The 22,222-nt window shown below is 40.5% G+C and overlaps 1 pseudogene; it reads right to left on the reverse strand.

Moving 5' to 3' along the window:
* Positions 1-3,197: 3,197 nt before the first annotated feature.
* Positions 3,198-11,823, reverse strand: LOC143435307 (endogenous retrovirus group K member 5 Gag polyprotein-like; annotated as a pseudogene).
* Between the last annotated feature and the right edge of the window lie 10,399 nt (positions 11,824-22,222).

A 22,222-nucleotide genomic window follows, 5' to 3' on the forward strand; every position in this document is an offset into this window, starting at 1 on the left:
CTGGGGAAAAACACAAACAGCTCCCCTGAATCTTATTAAAATAGGATCTGGGCCTTTCCATAAACCAGTCAAGACATCTTTCCATTTGACCATCTCCTTTGGCTTGTCAGGCTCTAAACAATGACGGTCAGCCGCCATATGGCCCTGACTGTCCAGATTTAAAAATTAAGAGTAAAGAGTGCTATAGAGATGGTTACTCGTGGCACTGAGGGTAGAGCCTCCTCGACTCCCCCTTTTTGTTTTATTAAATAAGACTTGAGAGTGCGATGAGCCCGTTCTATAATGCCTTGTTTTTGAGGGTTATAAGGGAGACCCATCAGATGGGTCACCCCCATTTGGCAACAGAATTGTTCAAACTTTTGAGAAGTGTAAGCTGGTCCATTGTCAGTTTTAAGAATTTTAGGCTTTCCCCAGGCACTCCATGCCTCGAGACAATGTTGAATAACATTGTCCGGGTAATGGAGAAGCAAATATAATTCCAGAACAAGTATCAGTGGAAACATGTAAATATTGCAATTTGCCAAAGGATGGGATGTGAGTAACATCCATTTGCCAAATCTGTAGTGACCGGAATCCTCGAGGGTTAATTCCAACATGAGGCACAGGTAAGAATTGACAGCAATTCTGACATTGAGTCACTATATCTCTAGCCTCTTTTCTAGTTATGTCAAATCGATGACATAACATCTCAGCTGTCACATGAAATCTTTTATGAAAGCCTTTAGCCAATTCCAATTTTGGCGAGAGGGCAATCGTAATCAACTTTGTGGCTCAATCTGCCAGATCATCTCCCCGGGACATGGGTCCAGGTAGACCTGAGTGAGCCCTAATATGTGTAATAAAAACAGGGAATCTTCTATTAACCAAGGTAAACTGAATCCTTTGAAAAACTTCTACAAGTCTACTGGATGTCCTAATTGGTCCAGCCACTTCTAAAACTTTAACTGCGTTTACTACATAAAAGGAATCTGAAACAATATCTAAGGGACCTGGAAAAATTTCCAGAGCCTCTAACACCACTTAAACATTCCACAATTTGAAGTGAGGTTTCATGGTATTGTTTGGATGTGACTTTGTTATTAACCACATAGGCACCCACTCCTGTTTTTGACCCATCTGTATAAACTACCACTCCATCTAGGAGTGGTTCCTGCACGGAAATACAATAGCTTGAGTTAAGGCAAATTGTAAAATGGGATGTTTGGGATAGTGATTATCTATCTGACCATTAAAGGAAGTGACCAACACCGCCCAAACATCAGAGGTAGCAGTTAATATTTGGACTTGATGGGCAGTATATGGCACTATTAAAACCTTAGGTTCCCTTCCAAAATGGGTAATGGCTGCTTTTAGCCCACGAAGGGTAAGCTGAGCAACTGCATCTGGATACCATTCAATAATCTTTGCGGGAGAAGCATTGGGATGAATCCATAACAAGGGCCCATCCTGCCACAATACAGCAGTTGGTAAGTGTCTAGTTTTAAAAACACTATGCGTTCTAGTTGGGCAGCTTGTAAGGCATTTTCCACCACTTGTAGGGCGTGGCTTGCAGCCAGTGTTAAGGCTCTTGGCGAGGAAATATGAGCATCCCCTTCCAAAATATCAAACAAAGGTTTTAATTCAACAGAGGGAATTTTCAGGAATAGTCTCAACCAATTTATATCACCCAATAATTTTGAAAATCATTCAAAGTGTGCAAGTGGTTTCTGCGAATCTCTAATTTCTGAGGAACTATTTTTTTCTGGGTAAATAACTGTTCCTAGAAAGGAGCCTATTTCTGAAATTTGAACTTTCTCAGTAGCAATATGCAGGCCCCACTGTCCCAGGGAATTTAGTAATAAAGGGTATGAGGTCTGCAAAATAACTAATTCCTTATGGCACATAAGAATGTCATCCATATAATGGATCAGCAACAAGGAGGGAAATTGTTTCCTAACTGTCTCAAGGGCCATTTGTACATACAGCTGACACGTGGTGAGGCTATTGGCCATGCCTTGAGGCAAAACTTTCCACTGATATCTTTTGTCTGGTTCAAGGTGATTAACAGCAGGTAAGGTAAATGCAAATCTTTGCCTGTCTTGTGGCATAAAGGAATGGAGAAAAAACAATCTTTAATGTCTATAATTATAATCCTCCATTGCTTAGGTAAAGCAGAGAGCAGAGGTAGGCCTCGTTGCACAGAGTCAAATAGCCGCATCTGCACATTAATGGCCCTCAGATCATGGAAAAGTCTCCATTTTCCTGACTTCTTTTTTATGACAAAAATAGGTGTATTCCAAGGAGAGGTGGAAGGCTCTAAATGACCAAGCTGTACTTGTTCTTTAATCAGCCTTGTAGCAGCTTCCAATTTCTCAGAGTATAGGGGTCATTGAGGAACCCACACGGCCTCCTCCGTAAGCCAGGGTATGGGCATAGAACCCTCAATGGCAACTAGGGAAAACCCAAACCTTGTCTTCCTGTATTACACTCTTGTGAGATTGGGCTTAATCTTTCTTGTTCTTTTCTGCCAAGTCCTTTTCCTTCCTCATATCCCATCCTTTTAATAATATCAATAGCTTGTTGAGAGTACTCATTAGTTAATGTTAATCCTAAGTCTTGTAAGATGTCTCTTCCTCAGAGATTAACGGGGAGAGGAAGCACATAAGGTATAAAGCTTCCTGTTTGACCTTCTGGTGGCTGCCAAGTCAATGAGCGTGAACTGACTGCGGGGCTGGCTTCATATCCCAACCCTTGTAAGGAGTGGGACGATTGTGTAACAGGCCATGCCTTAGGCCACCAGTTGGAGGAAATAATAATTTTATCAGCTCCTGTGTCCAAAATTCCGATAAAGTTCTTCCCCTCTATCATTAATTGCAAGGTGGGTCTAGTTTTAAGGTCAACTACCAAGTGAGCAAAGTCAGTTCCTGAAGAACCAAGCCCATTGGCGCCTCTAGGTACCCTGGTGGATGGGAAACAATTATGCAAACTTGGAAGGACAACCAATTGAGCAATCCTATCCCCAGGAGAGATAGAAAATATGCCTTGTGGACAAGAGCAGAGAACTTGAAGTTCCCTGGTATAGTCTTGATTTATCACACCAGGATGAACCACAAGCCCCTTCAAGGTAAGAGAGGAGCGACCTAGAATAAGGCCGACACTTCCCTCAGGCAGGGGACCTTTAAAATCCACCGGGATAGGCTGCACGCCCACATGTGGCATTAGTAAGAATTGGGAGGTGGAACGGAGGTCCAATCCTGCGGAGCCTCTTGTAGCTCTGCGGCTAGAGGTGTCCTCTGGTTGCTGACTTGTGTACCATATTTTTGGGGGCCCTGGGATCTGGGGCCCAGAAACCTGTTTTTTGGAATACCTTCATCTCTTCCTACTGGTGGGGAATCATGTTGAATAAGCTTTCCTTGAATATCTCTAACTGAGCGACACTCATTAGCCCAATGATAACATTTTCTGCATTTGGTACAAAGCCCTGGAGTTCTTTTTTGCGTGGAAGCACGACATTCTTATTTCAAATGACCCGGTTTGCCACAGTTATAGCAGACTTTACAGCTGCCAGGACTTGGGCGGTTTTGGCTTTGTAAGATAGCTGCTGCAAGGCCGGCATTAGTAAGCGGGCCTCCAAGTTCCTCGGCAAACCTTTATCCAGTCTGTCAACCCTTTGCTTCTTTTAGGGGTAATGACTGCCTTGCACTCTGGTGAGGCATTTTCATACACCAGTTGTTCTATCAGTGGTTTAACTCACTCCGGGTCTCCAAAAATCCTGCCTGCTGCTTCTGTCATCCTAGCCACAAAGTCTGAGAATGGCTCTTGGGGGCCTTGTAATATTTTCGTTAGGTGTCCCCCGGCCTCACCTTTCTTTGAGAGGGCTTTCCATGCTTTAATAGCGGCAGTGGAGATCTGGCCGTATGCTCCTCAATTGTAGTTTGTCTGATTATTAACAAACTGTCCTTGCCCTGTTAACAATTCAAATGTCCACTGTCTTTGATTGCCTTCTGCATTGGCATTGGCCCTTGCCTGTACTTGAGAAGCATCATGCCATAAGGCTTTCCATTCCATGTACTGTCCCATATTAGGGAGAGCAGCTTTTACTGTATTTTGCCAATCATTCGGAGTCATCGCCATAGTGACAAGTCTCTCAAGCTGCATGACTGTAAAATTAGCATCAACTCCATATCTGTTAACTGATTCAGCAAGTTAATAGGGGTATATTCTACCGGTGCGTGGACGTGACCTCCCTCCGCAGCCTCAAACACCGAAAAGGCTTGTAATAACTTTTTTTTATCTCCCTTTGAAAGGAAGGAGTCTGAGCAGCACTTGTCCACATAAGGTGGAGGGGCGCTGGTGACAATAGGTCGGGAGGGCGCAACAGGCTGAGAGGCCGTACGGTTCCTATCTCCTGTTTTCTTTTGCTTTCAATTTTGCAGCGGCGGCCGCTCATCTGGACGGTACCTTTCCTCCTCATAGCGGGCTGCCTCTTCATCTAAGTCTTCCTCCTCAGAGGGGTTTAGTTCCTTCGACTCAGAGCTATGAAGCCCTAAGGCCTCCAGTTCTTTTACCTGATAAAAAGGTTTCTTTTCCTGGATAAAAAGGTTTTTTTTTCCGGGGCATTTTCTCCCTCCTTACACTTCTCTCCCAGGGCGTCCTTTCCCTTATCTTTCGCTTCTTCAGACTGGGCGTCTTTGGAAGGGTCTTTTTTCTTAGGCATGCCTTTTCTTTTTTTTGAGTGAGCCCCCAACCTTTTATCCCGCTCTGTTTCTGACATGCTGTCTTGCAACTCCTCTAAAACTCCCTGGCCTGCCGCTACAGTCGAGCGGCATTTCTCGTCCTGTAAACACGATCTCACTAGCTTCCACAGCGGTCTAGTTCCAGGCTTTAATTTCCCATTCTGCTGTTCTCTAATCAAGTCACCCTCTAATTTGTCCCAGGAGGTGAGCGTTAGCAACCCTGAGCATATATACCAGGGCGCCACGTGGTCGACCTCCTTCACAAACCCCTCCAACGTTTTTGTAGAAACTTTTAATTCATGCTGTCGCAAGAGCGACTAAAGCGCTGTGATCACTGAATGTGAAGCTCCCATACTGCTCTCTTATCTACGAGAGAAGCTGACACATGGAGAGGGGCACCGCAGCTTATCTACGTCCGTCTAACTGTGCCCAACGGAGGCAAGCCTTTTAACAAGAATATTTGTGGAAGCAAAATGAAACCAAAAGGAAGAGGATGAGCGCTGCTAGCACAATAGTGAAAGCTTCAAGAGCTCCTGCCAACTGGGGAGAGAGATGAGACAAATCAAGACCAAACATGCCTCTCAGAGCTTACCTTTGTCCTGCAGTTCTGAATCCTCCCCGTGGATGGGGGGTCTCCTCAGTGCTGGCGATGGTGGGTGACCCGGGTTTTGGCACCAGCTGTGACCCACGCAATTGTCTTGCCAGCAAGAACGCACGCAGGCACCAGGATCCTTCTGCAGCAAGTGTTTATTGCAATGGAAAGAGGAAGACTCCAAGCCCTGAAAAGGTGCTGCCTATATACACTGTAGAGCGGCGTGTTCACTTCTGATTGGCTGCTTGCTCATTACCTCGTATTACGCCCTGGGTTGGGCAGTGACTTGGAGCGCTTTCAGCACTTGCACATGCGCAGTCCACTTATTACTTGCGGGAGCACCGGATGCCAGTGCCATCTTGTAATGGCGAACGTTGTCACTGCTCACCGCGGCTCTCTACAGAAATCTACTTATATCTTAAAGGCATCAGAGGCAATTGTGCCATGAAGTTAGTGGTAACCACATTTGCAATTTATAAACATTCCTGTATGTAATAATTATTAATTAAGTTTAAGAGGTAATTTTACTTACTAAAAATTTATTTAAGGTATAAGTTCCTTTAATTGTATTATAGACATTGATACTCTAGATTTTTCTCAAATATTAGGGTCAGTAAAATGGACATCAAACCTATCAAATTACTGGGGTTTTGTTCTTTTTTTTTTTTTGGTTTTGTTCTTATGAATCTTAATGTGACATTTTATATAAAGAATAGCTAGATGAATCTATTATCATAAATTGCCTGTATGTAGCCAACTTGTCATAATCCCTACAGTTAAAACACTGCTGAAAATCATTATTTATGCTAAGACAAATTCTGACTTTTTTTGGAGATAAGGTTTTTTGTGTAGCCCTGGCTATCCTGAAACTTGCTCTGTAGAGCAGGCCTGCCTCAAAATCAGAGATTCACTTCCCTCTACCTCCTAATGTAGAGGGAAAAATTATAAAGACCATTTTATAAAATATATACAGGTTTTTTCTTTACCCCTAGACCTGAGCAAAAAGAATGCAGGTTCCAGAAAGCAGAACTGAATATAAGATTTCAGGCCTTCACTGCCCTGGGATACATTGGGGAAGAGCAACATTCCTCAAGCCTCAGGGAAGAAAACCCACCTGTGGGTGGGGAAGGCCCAAAGCAGGAAGACACATTCCTGACCACAGAGAAAGATGCAAGTCATCTGGGTGGTTCCAAGAACTAGCTAACTTTCCACTGTTCTTGGTTACCCCTCACCCCCTTGAGGTCTTCCCAGTGTTACAGCCTGCTGATGTTCAAAATTTGTAAAGCAACCAATCGTGTGTAACCACGTGAAAATGCAACCAATGCCATGTGGAAATTCCTCCCTTTCCCCACCCCATGCTATGAAAAAGCCCCTCAGCTTGCTGGCCGGGGTCAAATTCTGTTCCTGCGTGGATGAGCAGTTTGACCGTTGGCTAGCCAATTCTCCCCAAAAAAACCTCTGCTGATTGCATCCAGGTACGGTGTCTTGTGATTTTTGGATGGCCATGATTTCTTGAAACTTGAATAAGGGTCTCCCAAGTTTGGAGATCTTCACTAAGTGCGGGGATTAAAGACGTGCCCCCACTGCCTAGCTCAAATTGAGTCTTTTAAGTTGTTGAAGAAGAAAAAATAATTGTTTACTGTTGATACCTTGAACAACTATATAATGTTAATTTTTAATAATTTTTATGCATATCTCCTAAGTACAATAGGCACTGACATAAATATCATATTTTAACAATAAATAATTTAAGTTCTAGAAAGAACTTTTAAAGTATTATAAAATTGAGTTAATGTGTTTTCATATTAAGCTCATTTTACTAATATGTCTTTATTTGTAGTAATATCTGAATAGAGCAACTTTCATTCTGCACTGTCAAAATGATTATTTAGCTTATTGCACATCTAGCACAAATTTTCCATTCTTATGAAAAAACATGAAAGTGCAAAAATTCATAGTTACATTGTGTTAAAGGTTTATCACTCATATATGATAGCAGGTTCAATAATGGCTGCCTGTGTAACAAAAGTAAAATATTAACAGGTTTTCAGATTTTATTATATGGCTGACTATTGCCCCATTTACACAATGTACCCTGGGTTCTTTCACTTCTTAACTGAAGGTCCTAGCAGGCACAATCCAGGACACTGTTATTCTAGTTATTAACTGAAGTAGCATATACAGGTATCACTATACTGAAATTCACACAGCTTGACCTGGAGGTAGAGGCAGAGGGGTTTGATGGATAAATTTTCTTGCCATACAAGTTGATAATATGACTTCAGCATCCCTGGAATCATCTAAAAAGATTCAGTAAAAGAAGTTACTATAATCCTAAACTGATTCTATGCAAGGATAATAGAAGTAAGAGAATACAGTTGCCAGAAACCCAACATAGCCTAAGTATGAAAATACTTTATCTAAAATGAGAAGGAAAGGTGGGAATTAACAACCAAGTTTGTCCTCTTACCTTCATATGCAAACTATGACATACATGTGCATCAACTTTCCCATATACAAGCGTGCACACACACACACCATATGTGTGTATAAAATAAGTAAACAACTAAAACTAAACTGCTTGTATTATGTTTACTAATTTCACTCAGGATTTGTCAGTAACTTTGTCTCTTGTCAGGCAAGCTATTATAGCACTATAGAGTTCACTTTGAGAATGCAGGACAACTGAGCTGTGGAGACAATGGTGAAACAAGCTTTTCTTGGCTATTGTATTACATGAGTAACAAAAATAGGAGATAATCAACACAGACTATGGACTGTGATTTGTGAAAAAGTGTGGTTGTATTAAGTGCAAAGCAAAGTACACTGCTGGAATGTTGGGACTCTTGTTTGTTTCCTTTTTCTTTCTTTTACTATAACCTGATTAAGGGGTCTGTCCATCCTTCTCCTAGTTCCTATATCCCTACTTTCCTCTCCAGATCCACACCCTTTTTTTTTCTTATTCAGAAACAAACAAGCAGGGCTAGAATGATGGCTCAGCAGTTAAGAACAGAAACTGTTCTTCCAGAGATCATGAGTTCAATTCTCAGCAACCACATGGTGCATCACAATTACCTGTAATAAGATCCAATGTCCTCTTCTGGTGTGTTTGAAGAGAGCTACAGTGTACACCATACATATTTTTTTTTTTAAAAAAATCTTTATAAAGAGAACAAATAAGCTTCCAAAGGTCATTAATATAATATACTAATATAACCAGATAGAATTTAAACAAAACATTAGAAGAAAACAAACACAAAGAAAAAACCAAGAAATGGCATAAAAAACAGATTTAGATACAGAGACTGACTTTTCCTCATTTATAGAATCCTATAAATACACAAATCTGAAGCCATAGTATATATGAAAAACAATCCGCAGAGGAGAGAGGAAAGACAGGAGAGAGAGAGAGAGAGAGAGAGAGAGAGAGAGAGAGAGAATAAAATAGAACAAAATTCCTGACACTGAATTATGAGACTTGAAACCTACAAAGATGCTATTGAGTTTGTTTTCTATTGACCATCCACTCTAGGCCTATGGCTAACTTTAAACAGTTTGTTTCCTGTGTGACTCAATTTGAGAAAACTAAATTTTTATTTGCAAGTGGTTATCAATTGGAGATAGCTTCTGGGATGGGGTGGAAGCATGTCCATTTCTCCCTTAAATTCTATGAACCTCAAGTGGTATAGACCCATGCAGTCCCTGAGCATGCTGCCCCAGTCTCTATGAGTTCATATATATGTTGTTTGTGTTGTGTTTAGGAAGGCTTGTTTCCATGGTGTCTTCTATCCTCTTTGGCTCTTACACTCTTTCCGCTTCCTCATTCATATGGTCCCTTGAGCCTTAAATGAGAAATTTTATGGAAAAATCCAGTTTGAGACTGCATATTCCAAGGTCTTTCATACTCTGCATATGTCTGGCTCTGGGTCTCTATTTGTTTTTCCATCTACTACAGGAGGAAGCATTTCTGATGATGGGTAATCAAGACACTGATCTACAAGTATAGCAAAATGTCATTAAAACTCTAAAGCTCAGGCTGCTGACCATGTGGAATAAGAGCAACACTCTTCCATTGCTAGAGGGATGGCCAAGTTGTGCAGCATCTATGGTGTGGTGGTTCCTCAAGAAGATGAGACTGAAGATCCAACTAAATGATTCTTGGTCATATACTAAAGGATTGGTCATTTCACAACAGAGATACATGTTCAACTATGTTGAAACTTCATAGGTAAATGAAGAGAACTAGATAAATATCACCCTGAGTGAGTTAACCTAAACTTAGAAAGGCAAATACAGTATGTGTTTGCTTATATATGGATATTAGCTGTGAAGTCAGTGATAACCAAGCTACAATCTGTAGAATAACAGAGGTGTGGAGTAAAGAATTAGAAGGAACAGACAGATTTCCATTAAAAGAGAAATTAAATTGTTATGGATAGTGGGGACAACATTGGAACAGAATGATCACATAAAGAGGGAAAGAGAAGAGGGGAAGAAGGAGGGACTATCAGGAGAGACATCTAAAATTAAGAATCATTTGAGGAGTTCCATTATATTATAGAAACTTAATACAGTTGAATCTTCCCAAAATATATAAACATATAAAGATATAAATGAAATCACCAAATAATGAAGTAACAGCACCACCTGGATGTTACCAAATGAAGTTTCCAGTCATGGAAATGGGTTGAATTTAATTGAACTGTTGGTTAATGGGGATCCATAGAACCCACCAAACAACCTAGGCCATTGGCAAGGCTATAGGTTCTTTTCCATAAACATGAAAAGGCAGGCCCTATTGCTGGAGAAAACACCTAAACAATTCACAGAACATGAAGAAAGTCAAGTGGTACCTTCATATGTTCTAGTATCTTTGGTACAGGTAGATATACTGCCAATTACCTATAGAGAAACAGAAACACCAACTCAACTGAGTAACAAATACTGTCCTGTCTTCAAGATCTGCTAGTGCAATAGTGGCACAAAACTTGTGGGAGAAACCAGCCAATATCTAATTTGACCTAAGACCCATTCCAATAGATGGAATGAACTCTGCCTGGGTGACCAAGAACCTGAGACTAAATAGGTGTAGAGTTAAGCCAAATAATAATGCTGTACAAAAACAGGAAAAAAAAAGCAATAAAATTCTCAAAATGAGATCCATTTCTAAAGACAGATTCCATATACTACTTTTCTTTAATGTCATCTTAAAAAGACTAACAAAATAAACTAACTAGGTAAAACTAGTTGGCTTTCAGAATATATATATATATATATATATATTTATATAACATTATATAATTGTTTCTTGTATAGGTCACAACAGTGGAAATCATCAAAGAAAAAAATTGCACAAATTAACCATGAAAAAATGTAAACTGATATTGTAAAGATACTGTAGAGTGAAAAATTATAAAGGACATTTTATGAAATATGTGTAGATTTTTCACCTTAGACCTGAGCAGGGAAAGTACAGATTCCAGAACTCGGAACTGAAAATAAGATTTCAGGCCTTCACATTCCGGTGAAGGACATTGCCTCTGAATCAGAGGACACTTGCTGGATTACATTCCTCAAGCCTCAGGCAACAGGCCCACCTGTGTGTGTGGAGGGCGGAGGGCCGAAGCAGGAAGACACATTTCTGACCATAAAAAATACAAACCGTCTAGGTGGGGCTGTGACTGGAGGAAGTGAGAAATATTTTGTAATGACAGTATAGGGGACAGTGACTTGGTAAGACTACATTTTTGAGAAAAATGATTGTACTGAGTAATTTCCATGGCTATTAACCTTTCAGGGTGGGTTTCTCTGGAATGTTTTGCTATTCTTATGTTATGTATCCTTGGCAACCCCTCACCCCTGGCCCACTCTCCTGGTTTGTGGTTTTTCTCTTTAAAACGCTCCATGGACTGGATGTTGGGGGTCGGACCTTACTCCTGCTCGAGTGCGTGGTCAGACCGCTGGCTGCCAGCTCTTTCCCTAATAAACCTCTGCTGATTGCATCCAGGTATGGTTTCTTGTGATCTATGGGTGGTCGTGATTTCCTGAGACTTGAGGAAGTGTCTCCAGAGTTTGGAGCTCTTCAATACCAGTATTAAATCACAGGTTGAGATATGAGAGAACTGAAAATATTTCTCAGATACATGATCAGTATCCAACAGATACCAATAACCATGTCAAATGGATACTCATAAATAATTCAATTAAGAATATGAGAAATAAATAAGAAATGGGTAAAGATATATAAGCCTCTCCCATTACCTGAATGAGAAATAATTAAAGCAAACATTAACAGCACATTGGGTAAATAAATCAAGTCAGATTCATACAAAAGAATATAATGTGAGTGGGTCACAGAATATAAAAGTAGAATTCTGGTAACAATTCCAACATAAGGTGAATAGCATGAGTGATTACTACAGGACACTAAGAAGTTTCAGACTGACTATGCTTTATAAGGTAGATAATGGCACAGATGTAACTCATTTTATGAAATTCACCAACCTGCACTGTCATGTTTCATGTATTTTACTCTTTTTTCTGTTTATGTTATACTTTAGTGAATAGTTAATAATTCTGTTTTGGGTTTGTCCATTATTCATCCCTCTCTTTTAGACCCTGACTTGAAAATGCCACTCCTCACTTCAGATCTTGTTAACTTGTTGAAATGGTGGATTCTAAGATCCAAACCAGGGGACACACTCCCCCAGAATCACACATGGACAGAGGATTCGCTGCAACAACATGAGGTTTAATGATTATTCTGGTGCACCAGGACTCTCTCGCAAGCCAGCAAGAGAGCCCTGAACAAAAACTGGAAGTGGTTCTCATACAGAGTACAGGAGGGCAACCACAAAGGACCCCAAAGGCTGACCTTCTCAGGTCTGGTCTATAGGTGACTCAGATTCACACATTACTTTCTTTCTGACCACCTCCCATCCTGGAATGTGTCTCTGTGCACTGGGCCTTCCCACCCACATGTGGGTCCCCTTTCCTATGGTCTGAAGAATGTTAATCATACTCTCCCTTCCTCTTCTGAATGTTAATCAAGCAAGTGTCCTCTGACTAAGGAATGTGCCCCTCCTGGGGTGTGTCTGGGAACAGTGGGGTTCTTTTAATCTTAAATTTAAGCCGAGACCCAAAAGTCCTACAAACTCATCTTACAAATGATCTCTATATCCTGAACACTGCCTTCACCCCTACATATTGATTCACTTTGCCTTCATTTATCATCTAGATGTGGGCTGTAGACTAATAACTCTTAATGAACTTCCTACTCTTTGTCTGATTTCCTTTCAATACATTCTCAACAAAAACTCGAATTATCATGTTGGGAAACTGAAGAGGTCAGTTCAGGAATCTTGGAAAATTCCACCAGACTCCTCCCATATTAAAAGGAAATAGAACAGTTAAACATCCTTCCCCACCAGAAAAGAGAGGCTAATTAACCTTTCTCAGACCACAGGGACTCGGGGGAGGCTCAGAGCACATGGACACATTTCACAGGACAGACTGCTGACCACTTATAGACAAGGGAAGTCCTTGCCACCTCATTCCCTAAAGGTCAATCAGTTTAAAAGTCACACTGTTCTGCCAATCATATTGTGCCTAGTTGTTGTTACTCTAAAAACTGTATAAAGACTCACTGAAAGAGCTGCATGGAGTTGCCTCTCCTTTTAGATGCGGGATGACCCCAGCATGCTGAAACAATAGAATTCCTCTTGCCCCCACCCCCCACACCCACTATGAGCTATCTGAGCAGGGGGTTCCTGGTAAGCTAAGAGTGGCCAGAGTCTTCCAAAACAACCCAGAACATGGTCTTAGTTTGAAAAAACACTTCTTGGGATTTATTACAGTTTCATCTGCGAACTTTGTTGGGCTGTGGGGACTAGACTTTAGGTTAAATGTAGAGAGCTTTTGGGGGCCTCTTCTAGAAACCTGACCAGAATTTGTATCTGACTGTGGGCCAGGACTCAGGAAGTAGGCTCAGATTAAGAACACTTACATTTGAGTTAATGCAAAGATCAGAGCAGGCTTAGGCATGTGTGGCATTTCTTTTGTCTTGGTCATTCTGACTAGCCCCTAGAAAGTTGTTTACAGGATTTTGTTTATTTGCCTTGCTTGTTCCTTTACTCAGAACTGATTTTTATTAATTTTTAATGTACTTATAGTGGTATAAAAGCTGATGGGGTGGTGGGAGAAGATAAACCTTCCTCAGCCTCAGAACTGGCTGGGGTCATGCTACAGTGTTGTCTAATTGTCATTTTTCTTTTTAATCATCTCTCCTTCCCTGGAGAACCTGTTGACTGACTGAGCTGGCTTGGTCAGTTAAACTTGATTCTGGGCAGTTTTGTGAGGCATACATCTTACAGGAGAGTAAACAGTTTTATCCAGCCAAAATGAAGAATGAAATTTGCTGGAAATTTAATTGAATTGGAGAGCACCACACTTAGTGAAGTAAGCCAGAGTTAAATAAGAAAGGAAAATATGTATTTTTCTTTCACAAGAAAAGAGAACAGTAAATCTTGAAAGTATAAGAGAGACTGCTTACAAAGAGCAAGTAGACCAATGTGGGGGAATTGAGGCTGAGTATGGTTGATAACGTAGAGTGAAAAATTATAAAGGCCATTTTATGAAATATGTGTAGAATTTTCGCCTTACAGAACTCGGAACTGAAAATAAGATTTCAGGCCTTTACATTCCAGGTGAAGGACACTTGCTGGATTATATTCCCCAAGCCTCGCTCAAGGCAGGAAGGCATTCCTGACTACAGATAAAGATGCTACCACCTAGGTGGGGCCATAGCCCTATAGCCGGAAAAAGTAAAGATAGTAATCTGAAATGGCAGGATAGGACACAATAGCATGGTGAAAACCACATTTTTGAGAAGAATGAGTGTGCAGAGTGATCTCACATGACTCTAGATCATTTGGTCTAGATTCTCTGAAATGTTCCACTGTTCTTGGTTACCCCTCCCTTGGTCTTCCCAGTGCTATGTTCAAAATTTGTAAAACAACCAATCATGTGTAAGCGCACGAAAATGCAACCATTCATGTGTAAGCGCGCGAAAATGCCTTCCTCCCCCCACCCCATGCTATAAAAGACCCTTTAACCCACCACACGGGGCCAAAAACCCTGCTCTTGGAGCTAAAGAGCTTGTCGTTTTTTGACCACTGGCTCCTCCCCTAATAAACCTCTGCTGATTGCATCCAGGTATGGTTTCTTGTGATTTTTGGGTGGCCACAATGTCCTAAGACTTGAGGAAGGGCCTCCGGAGGTTGGAGCTCTTCATTTGGGGGCTCATCCGGGATATGCGACCACCTTAATCCAAGAACCACGCTGTTTTTTTCTGTCTGGTTGTTGTGTGACCTTTTGTCTAAATTGTCTGATTTCTTGTGTGCTAGGGTTGCCTAAATCCTGTGCTGTTTTGTCTAGGTTTGTTTAAGTTATTTGGTTTCTAAGTTGTTTGTGCCCATCTGTCTGAATTATTTGGTTTCTGAAAAGTGCACTTCGGTTTGGACTGGCAGCTGTTTCTGTCTCGTGAAGGGCAGTAACCATTTTTGTTTTGAGAGGAGACAAATGAGTGATTAGCAGACGTGCTGGAGAGTCACTAGCTGCTGCACCCCCAGAGACGTTTGGGGGTTCATCTAGGTGCCGGGGAAGACGTGGAATCCCTCTAGGCTGGCACAGGTTTGCATCTAGGTGCCGGAGAGGACGTGGAATCCCTCTTGGCTGGCACTGGCGATTGAGACGGGTTTTTTTGTTAGTCTTTTTGTGTGTTAACAATGAAACTAGAGAGAAAAGGTCAGAAATGGCCACCGTGGTTGTTATGCTCTCATGGCAGTGTGTCTATTTTTGGGTTGTTCATTGCTGGCATGTTTGAAATCTGTTAGACTTGGTCCAGCATAGGCTGACCAAGTTGTCTGAATCTGTTAAATCTGAATCTGTCTGGTTATTGGAGTCTTACTTGGAAGGCGAGAGGCCTTCCAGAAGGTCAGGAGATCTGACCGTTGGATTTCAGGGGGAAGGCGAGAGGCCTTCCAGAAGGTCAGGGGATCTGACCGTCAGGTTTCAAGAGGCTGAGCGCTCCTACTTGGGAGAAGACGTGGAATCCTTCTCCATCTGGGGTTGTGACCAAATGTAGTTAAGTGTTATTTGTGCCACCCATGGCAGGGGTGAGCTATCTGTGTTTTATGTACCACCCGTGAGAGGGGTGAGCTATTTGTGGTTTTTTATATGTGTGTGTCTTTTCTTGGCAAATCATCTGTGTGTTAGCTGTTAATCTACTGTGTTAAACATCTTGAGTTAAAAATAGGTAACATGATTGCCGGCAGAGAGAGGAATGAAGCCGCTGGTACAAGAATACAACTGCAGAAAGGCGGGCAGGTCCTTTAATAAGGGTCAGCTACCTCAGTTCGTGCTCGCGGTTCATGTTCCTACTGCCCGCCAACCACATATAGGGTATACTCCAGGTAACAGCACACGGAGGGTGCCCTCACCCAGCCCGCACTTGGCGGGCCGACAACTCGTGGTTCCCCAGCACAGCAACAGCGTGCGACAGCCACCTAATTTGGTGTGTGGCTGTACTGGATACCTTGAGGTCACTGCTGCAACAAATCGGTGGTTTTCCACCTGCTGCCTATGAAGATAGATGAGAACCCAGATGATTAAAAAAAAAACAAAAAACCTGGCAGTGGAGCCAGGGCAGCTAGACAAACAGCCGCAGCAAGATTGTTCACCTGAGAGTTAATTATTTTTTTAAAAAAGAGAAAAGAACTGGTCAAAACTGCTTACTTAATTTAGTTTAAAACTTACTTGTGAGGCAGTCTTGATTTACACAAGAAAAACTGATAATTCGCCCTGCTCTCTGGCCAGGAGAAGGGCACCAGCAGAAAAAGAAAGTTGATAATGATTTTTCCCAGTTTAATAAGTAAAGGAGTGCTTTTTTTTTCCTAAAATTACAGCTTAAAAGTTACAGGCTGTCCTGAGTCAGAAAAAAAAAAAATATATATATATATATATATATATATATATATATATATATATATATATATATGCTTCAGTTTTGATAGCTTTTCTAGCCATTACTGTTTGAGACAATTTCATTATTTATATGAGATTTTCATTAAGATTTGGTTCAAAGATGAGAGTTCTGACAAGATAAAATTGAAGAAGTGGTGAAGACTTGTGCTCTTATGTTAGACATAAAAATGTTTACTTTATTGTTCTTGTTGTATATCACTTCTAAAATAATATTCTAATCAGAAATAACTCTTTAAAAGGTTTTTATAGAACTATGACCAAAGTTTCTATTTTTTCAAAAGTTAAATTCAAATAAGTGACATCTTAATAGTCCTTGCTGTGAAATACTGTGGATAAAGCTATTCATTTCTGATTTGGTTTCCTTCTTGGAGCTTCAGAGGTGAGCTCACATTACACCTGTGGACAAGGTACTGTTTGTAGACTGAACTAATAAAAGTCTCTAGTGTGATGTAAACAATAGTCATGCAGCCTCACAGATACACTAGTCTGTACAGAGTTCTAAGAGACTATTTACTGCTTTACAGGTGATCAAAAACAATAAAGATAAGAGCCTTTCTTTCACAAGACCCTTGCAGGTTCTGGTCTTCAGAAGTGAGGAACAAAAGGGGACACCGGAAAAAGAATGTTCCCTCAGACATGGAGACATTGGGGACCCCATCAATTGATCAGGCCATGGTCAGCAGCGGGTTAATTTGGACCAGATGTGACTGAAACCTTCATGTGACAGAAGGTAAGGGACACCCAAAGGCCTATGCCAGATCCCGCTGATAGATCTTGAGAGAGAGAGTTACATGAGACCCCACTATTTTCATCAAGGTTTAGTAAGTCTGGGGAAGAAGGAACAGACAAGATAAAAAATTTAGTGTAAGTTGCTAAGTAAGTCTAGAAGAGAGAAATAGAAATGATAGATTAGAAGATAAAAGGTCTAGTGTAAAGTTGCTGAGACTAGAAAGAAAAAGGTGACAGGGAAAAAATTTTCAGAAAGCAGAGAAGAGGGGCTCCAATCAAAGGGAGATAAACTTTTAAAAATAAAGACCAGTGTGCACATTGCAAGTAAAGGAGCCAGCTTTGGGGTCCAAGAGGGCCCTAACAAATAGAAGCCAGGGCCAGGAAATCCCAGGCCTTGAAAAACACCCCAAGTGTCGAAGATATTAGCTCTGTGTGAAGACAGCTATTGAAATAGATGGGGTGGCTTGGAGCCACCCAACTTTTGATAGACACAGGGGCTTCCTCCAGGCCAATGGGTCAAAACGTAGTCATGGACTACCCAAAAATGGTGGACTAAGAGATGGGCTGGGTATCCCATTCATTTATGGTCATCCCAGAATGCTCCTATCCCCTGAGAGACTTACTCCCTAAGATGGACATGCAGATACAACACTTCCTACCCGGGCTACAACTAGCTGACAAGAATTCATCGGGTAGAGGGCTGACTCCAGCCAGGAGCCAAGGTAACCTGCTTTACAGACAGGAGCAGTTTTCTCCATGCTGGTCAGAGACAAGCCAGCGCTACTGTGGTGGACACATGCCATCTGGACTGACTCCCCCACCCCTGAGATCATCAGTGCAGAGAACAACCTTGGAACTTGGGGCTGACAAGAAAGCCAGCATCTGCATGGACAACAGGTATGCTTTTGCCACAGCCCATGTCTGCAGGACTATATTCCAAGAAAGGAAACCCTGATGAAGCCAGGAACTGTGAGTATTCGTTGCCCAGGACACCAAAAAAGGAGGAGACTCAGTGGCCTGAGGCAATAACTGGACAAATCAAGTGTCTTGATATGGGAGCCTGTTCCAGTTGTGGGCCTAAGAGATGGCCTCACTTAAAGCACAGAATAAGAGAAAGAACTCAGATTGCTAGCTATCCTGCCAGATACTATCTAGAGAAAAAGAGATAATAGTGCACACAAGAAGGGAGAACTATACTCCCCAGAAAGCAAAGGATTTACCAGGCTAAATACAGAGATGGACTCTTAAGATATGAGTGCAAGGTATGGTTTCTTGTGATTTTTGGATGGCCGCAATGTCCTAAGACTTGAGGAAGGGTCTCCGGAGTTTGGAGCTCTTCAATATATGTGGTATATATAAAAGTGACATAAAAAATCCATTATTGCTATCCAACTAAATATATCCAAATAAAGCATTTTACAGTCTTCCCTCTTCTATGCTTCATGTTATTCTGGGACAGTTTGTGTAGAGCTATACTCTTGATTCTCTACTCCAAAGGATGGGGTTTATAAAAGTAGTCACAGACTAAGGTCAACTCTAAGATATACAAAGTGAAATTTTGAAGATGACAAGAAGATAAATTGATGAATCTGCTTAGAATTTATTGGTGATCTAGGACAAAAAATAAGTGCAATGTGCTCAAATACAGGATAAGTTCATAAAACTAATAGAGATATTTGTCAGACTGTTTATGACCATATAGAATGTGCTATGACAGTTGGTGCAGCCCATGCACATGAACTAGTAAGATATGGAATAAAACTTGGCCCAACAGATTTTGCTTCAGCCTATTATACTGGCCTGATTTTGGTCCACTGATTTCTCAGTTAGTTTAGCAAGGACAAGATCTATGAAGGCCAAATGGAAGGGGGTGGAGATAAGAAAAATATGAAAAACATTGTAATCTATGAAGGCCAAATAGAGGTAGCTAGAGATAAATACAATATGGAAAACATAGCCATCTATGAAGGCCAAATGGAGGTGGCTAGAGATAAATACAGTATGAAAAGCATTGATGGTCAGCCTAGTGCCATTACTTGCCATTGGGATGAAGGTCTTGCCTATACAATTGGCAATAAAATTCTGGGCCCTAAGGGGAGTTGTACATGAAGGATTTTCTTAATTGTGTGAAAAAAAATTCTGATTCTGAAAGCAAGGAGTTCAACACAGAAGTACATACAAAGCATATCACAGATAGAATGATACAAACTATGTCTTACTGAGTAAAGGGAGACAGAGATGTAATTCTCTCTATACATAAAGAATAGCATGGCTCCAGACATGGATGTTGAGGTATAAGAAAGCTTATACTGCTACACTAGAGAAAATAGTCTAGCAGAAGCCACCTCCATTTGGTCGTCATAGATTACAATATTTTCCATATTGTATGAAAGCCCCAAAGAGAAGTTAAAGAAGTGCAACTGTCCCCAAATGCCTGCCCCTTTCCCAGAAAAAACAGATTTGGTAGTTCAAAGGCAGACAAGATTTCTCAGAATTAGGAACAGGCTGCTAATGTAGGAATTTCAGGTCTTAGTTTAAACTTAAAATTGAAAGAATCTCAGGTTTTGGTTTAAACTCAAAAATTAACTGCCTCAGGACACATCCTGGGAAGAGCACATTCCAAAGACTTACATACACATTCCAGGGGAAGGGCCCTAGATAAGAGGTAATCAGGAAGCTGGGCCCTTAACATAATATACCTGGGCAAATGGAAGCTACCTAGCTAACACTCATTGATATAAAGATAATTTGCAAATCTGAGTCACCTAGAGACCGGGCCTGGGAACAGCTGTTGAAGTCAGCCTTTGTGGTTATTGTTTAAGAGATAAAACTGATCTTGTATAAAAACTTCTCTCAGCTTTGGCTTGGGGTTCCTCTTGCCTGCATTCGAGGAAACCCCAGTGCACTGGTTATCAGTAAACCTCATGTTTTTGCAGCAAATCCCCTGTCCATGTGTGTTTCTGTGTGAGCACATCCCATGGTTTAGATCTTAGAGTCCAACACTAAATGCTAAAACAATTTTCTATGAAGATTATTTTTCATAAACACAAATTTATCAATGAAGCAGCTTAATCAATTTTAAAACCAAATTTAAATCCATTAAGTTTGAGGTAATTATATTAAACTATATAATGTGAATCTGTCTTAGTCTCACCCAAGCTGTCAATCAACTCCTGGAAAAAGGAAGAAGAATTCTACTCCTGAATTTCTTTGGATTTAAAAAATACCACATTCTTTTCCTTGTATTCTCTCCTGCCTGATCTAGGTTTTAAAGTCCAGAACCTTGCATATCACATAGGACAATTGCATAGAATAAGCATTTCTATATAGGTAGATGTCTAGCAAGTTCTGATTCATGGAGACTCTACTGCAACAAACCCCAGTATCTACTATGCTTATTGGGTAGTCATGGAGATACTTTAATGACTTTAAATCTTACAGGTGTTAACTCTCTGACTATACTTGTAGCTCTTTCTTTCCTGGACTCCTGCTCTGACCATACTTAACCTTTAGGCATTTCAACATAGCAGGATACCCCTGGCAGCTTGAATTCTTACTTTTCTCCAATTGTAGAATACTTTGGAGATATTTTTGTGACTTACAAGTCTATTCCTAGAAAAAAAAATTTAAGTTCTTCTTCCACCCACTTTCCCCATTTTTTCTTTTTTGGTTAATTACATGACAAGGCATTTTCTGGGGCATTACAACACAAACCTCTCTCTATTCACCCCACATAGGGACCCTTGAGAGATATAAGTAAAGATTCCACCAAAATTCAACTTGGCAAACCAATGAATTTTACTGCGGTTACTTACAGGTTTTGAGTTAATTACTAGAGCAGAAATGACATAAAGACAGCTACAGTACCAAAGTATACTCCAGCCTGACTGACAGCTCACAATTTTGGGAATCTGGAACATACTGCAGAGCCTTCAGGCAGTTAAATAGGATGGAGCATTCTTTACAAGTGACTCTATTTGTCTCAGCCTCTTCCAGGCACCATGGCTGGTTTCAAGGTCTGATCTGTATCTTCTTTATAGTTTAGCTGGCTGAATTTTCTTGGCAGTCTAGGTTTGTTTTTTTGAGAGGGACTCTCAGATTTTCATTGCTTATTCTAGCAGGGAGAAGTCTAGTGAATAATGCCAGTTTCAAGGACTTCTGGAAGCTATTTTGAGTTGTTTACCTCCCTGATTAAAAAGCTGCTGTATAGGGTGGAATGTTTCAGTCTTGCTTGTTTCCACAATGTCCTTTCATATTTTGTATGTGCCTATGGATATTTATTGTATCTTTTCCCATTAGATTTTAATTTATATGGAGTCATGTTTAGTTATCTTTTAATAATTATTTTGCTGTAACTGCAGTAAACTTTTTCATGGTAACCTTTCCTTAATCACTTATCACTTAAGTGATTATAAGTAGTGAATAAGAATAAATAGAAGAATGCTTCAGACAGTACAAGTCATTAAAGACTTAAGCAACTTATACTGATGCCATAAAACAAAATAAAGTTTGCAGAGATTTGAGTTAGTTTGTCCTTTTATGTCTAGTCTCCAGCTAGCCTTTTCCTTACTAAATGACATTTTACCATTGCTAATGACTTAATATTTATTTTTCTTAAAATCCTTGGTTATAGTCTGTTATAGATATATTTACTCTCAATTTCTTGTATATATTTTCTAATCTTCTACTTGTTCTCTATTTATTTGAAGATTTTAGACATTGAACATGACACAGAATGGCTCTCAGGTAACCAGAGACTCTCACACCTCACTGGGACATGTAGTGATTTCCAATCTCACAAGGAGAATGTCAGGTCACACAGAAGGAATGGCTGTGATCTCAAAATCTCTTTAAGCAAAAGTCAACAGCAAAGTTACTTGTCGATATTTTTCAGGTTATCGAGGCTTATCTTCAAAGCAACAGTTAGCTTGTAGAATCCCAAGGCAGATTTATAATTGTTTAAAATGTGTATACAAGACACATTTGGAAATGCTTTACAGTGTTTAAAGAATAAAAAATTTCAATGATTTGTCTTTTGTATAGTAGAACTTATTTTAAGTTTACAGATAAACTAAAATAACTAGAAACAATTGACTACTCAGCATTTGCTGTATTAACAAGTATTAGTCTTGTGCAATTTAGG

The sequence above is a fragment of the Arvicanthis niloticus genome, chromosome 20 (assembly GCF_011762505.2).
Source record: "Arvicanthis niloticus isolate mArvNil1 chromosome 20, mArvNil1.pat.X, whole genome shotgun sequence".
NCBI lineage: Eukaryota > Metazoa > Chordata > Mammalia > Rodentia > Muridae > Arvicanthis > Arvicanthis niloticus.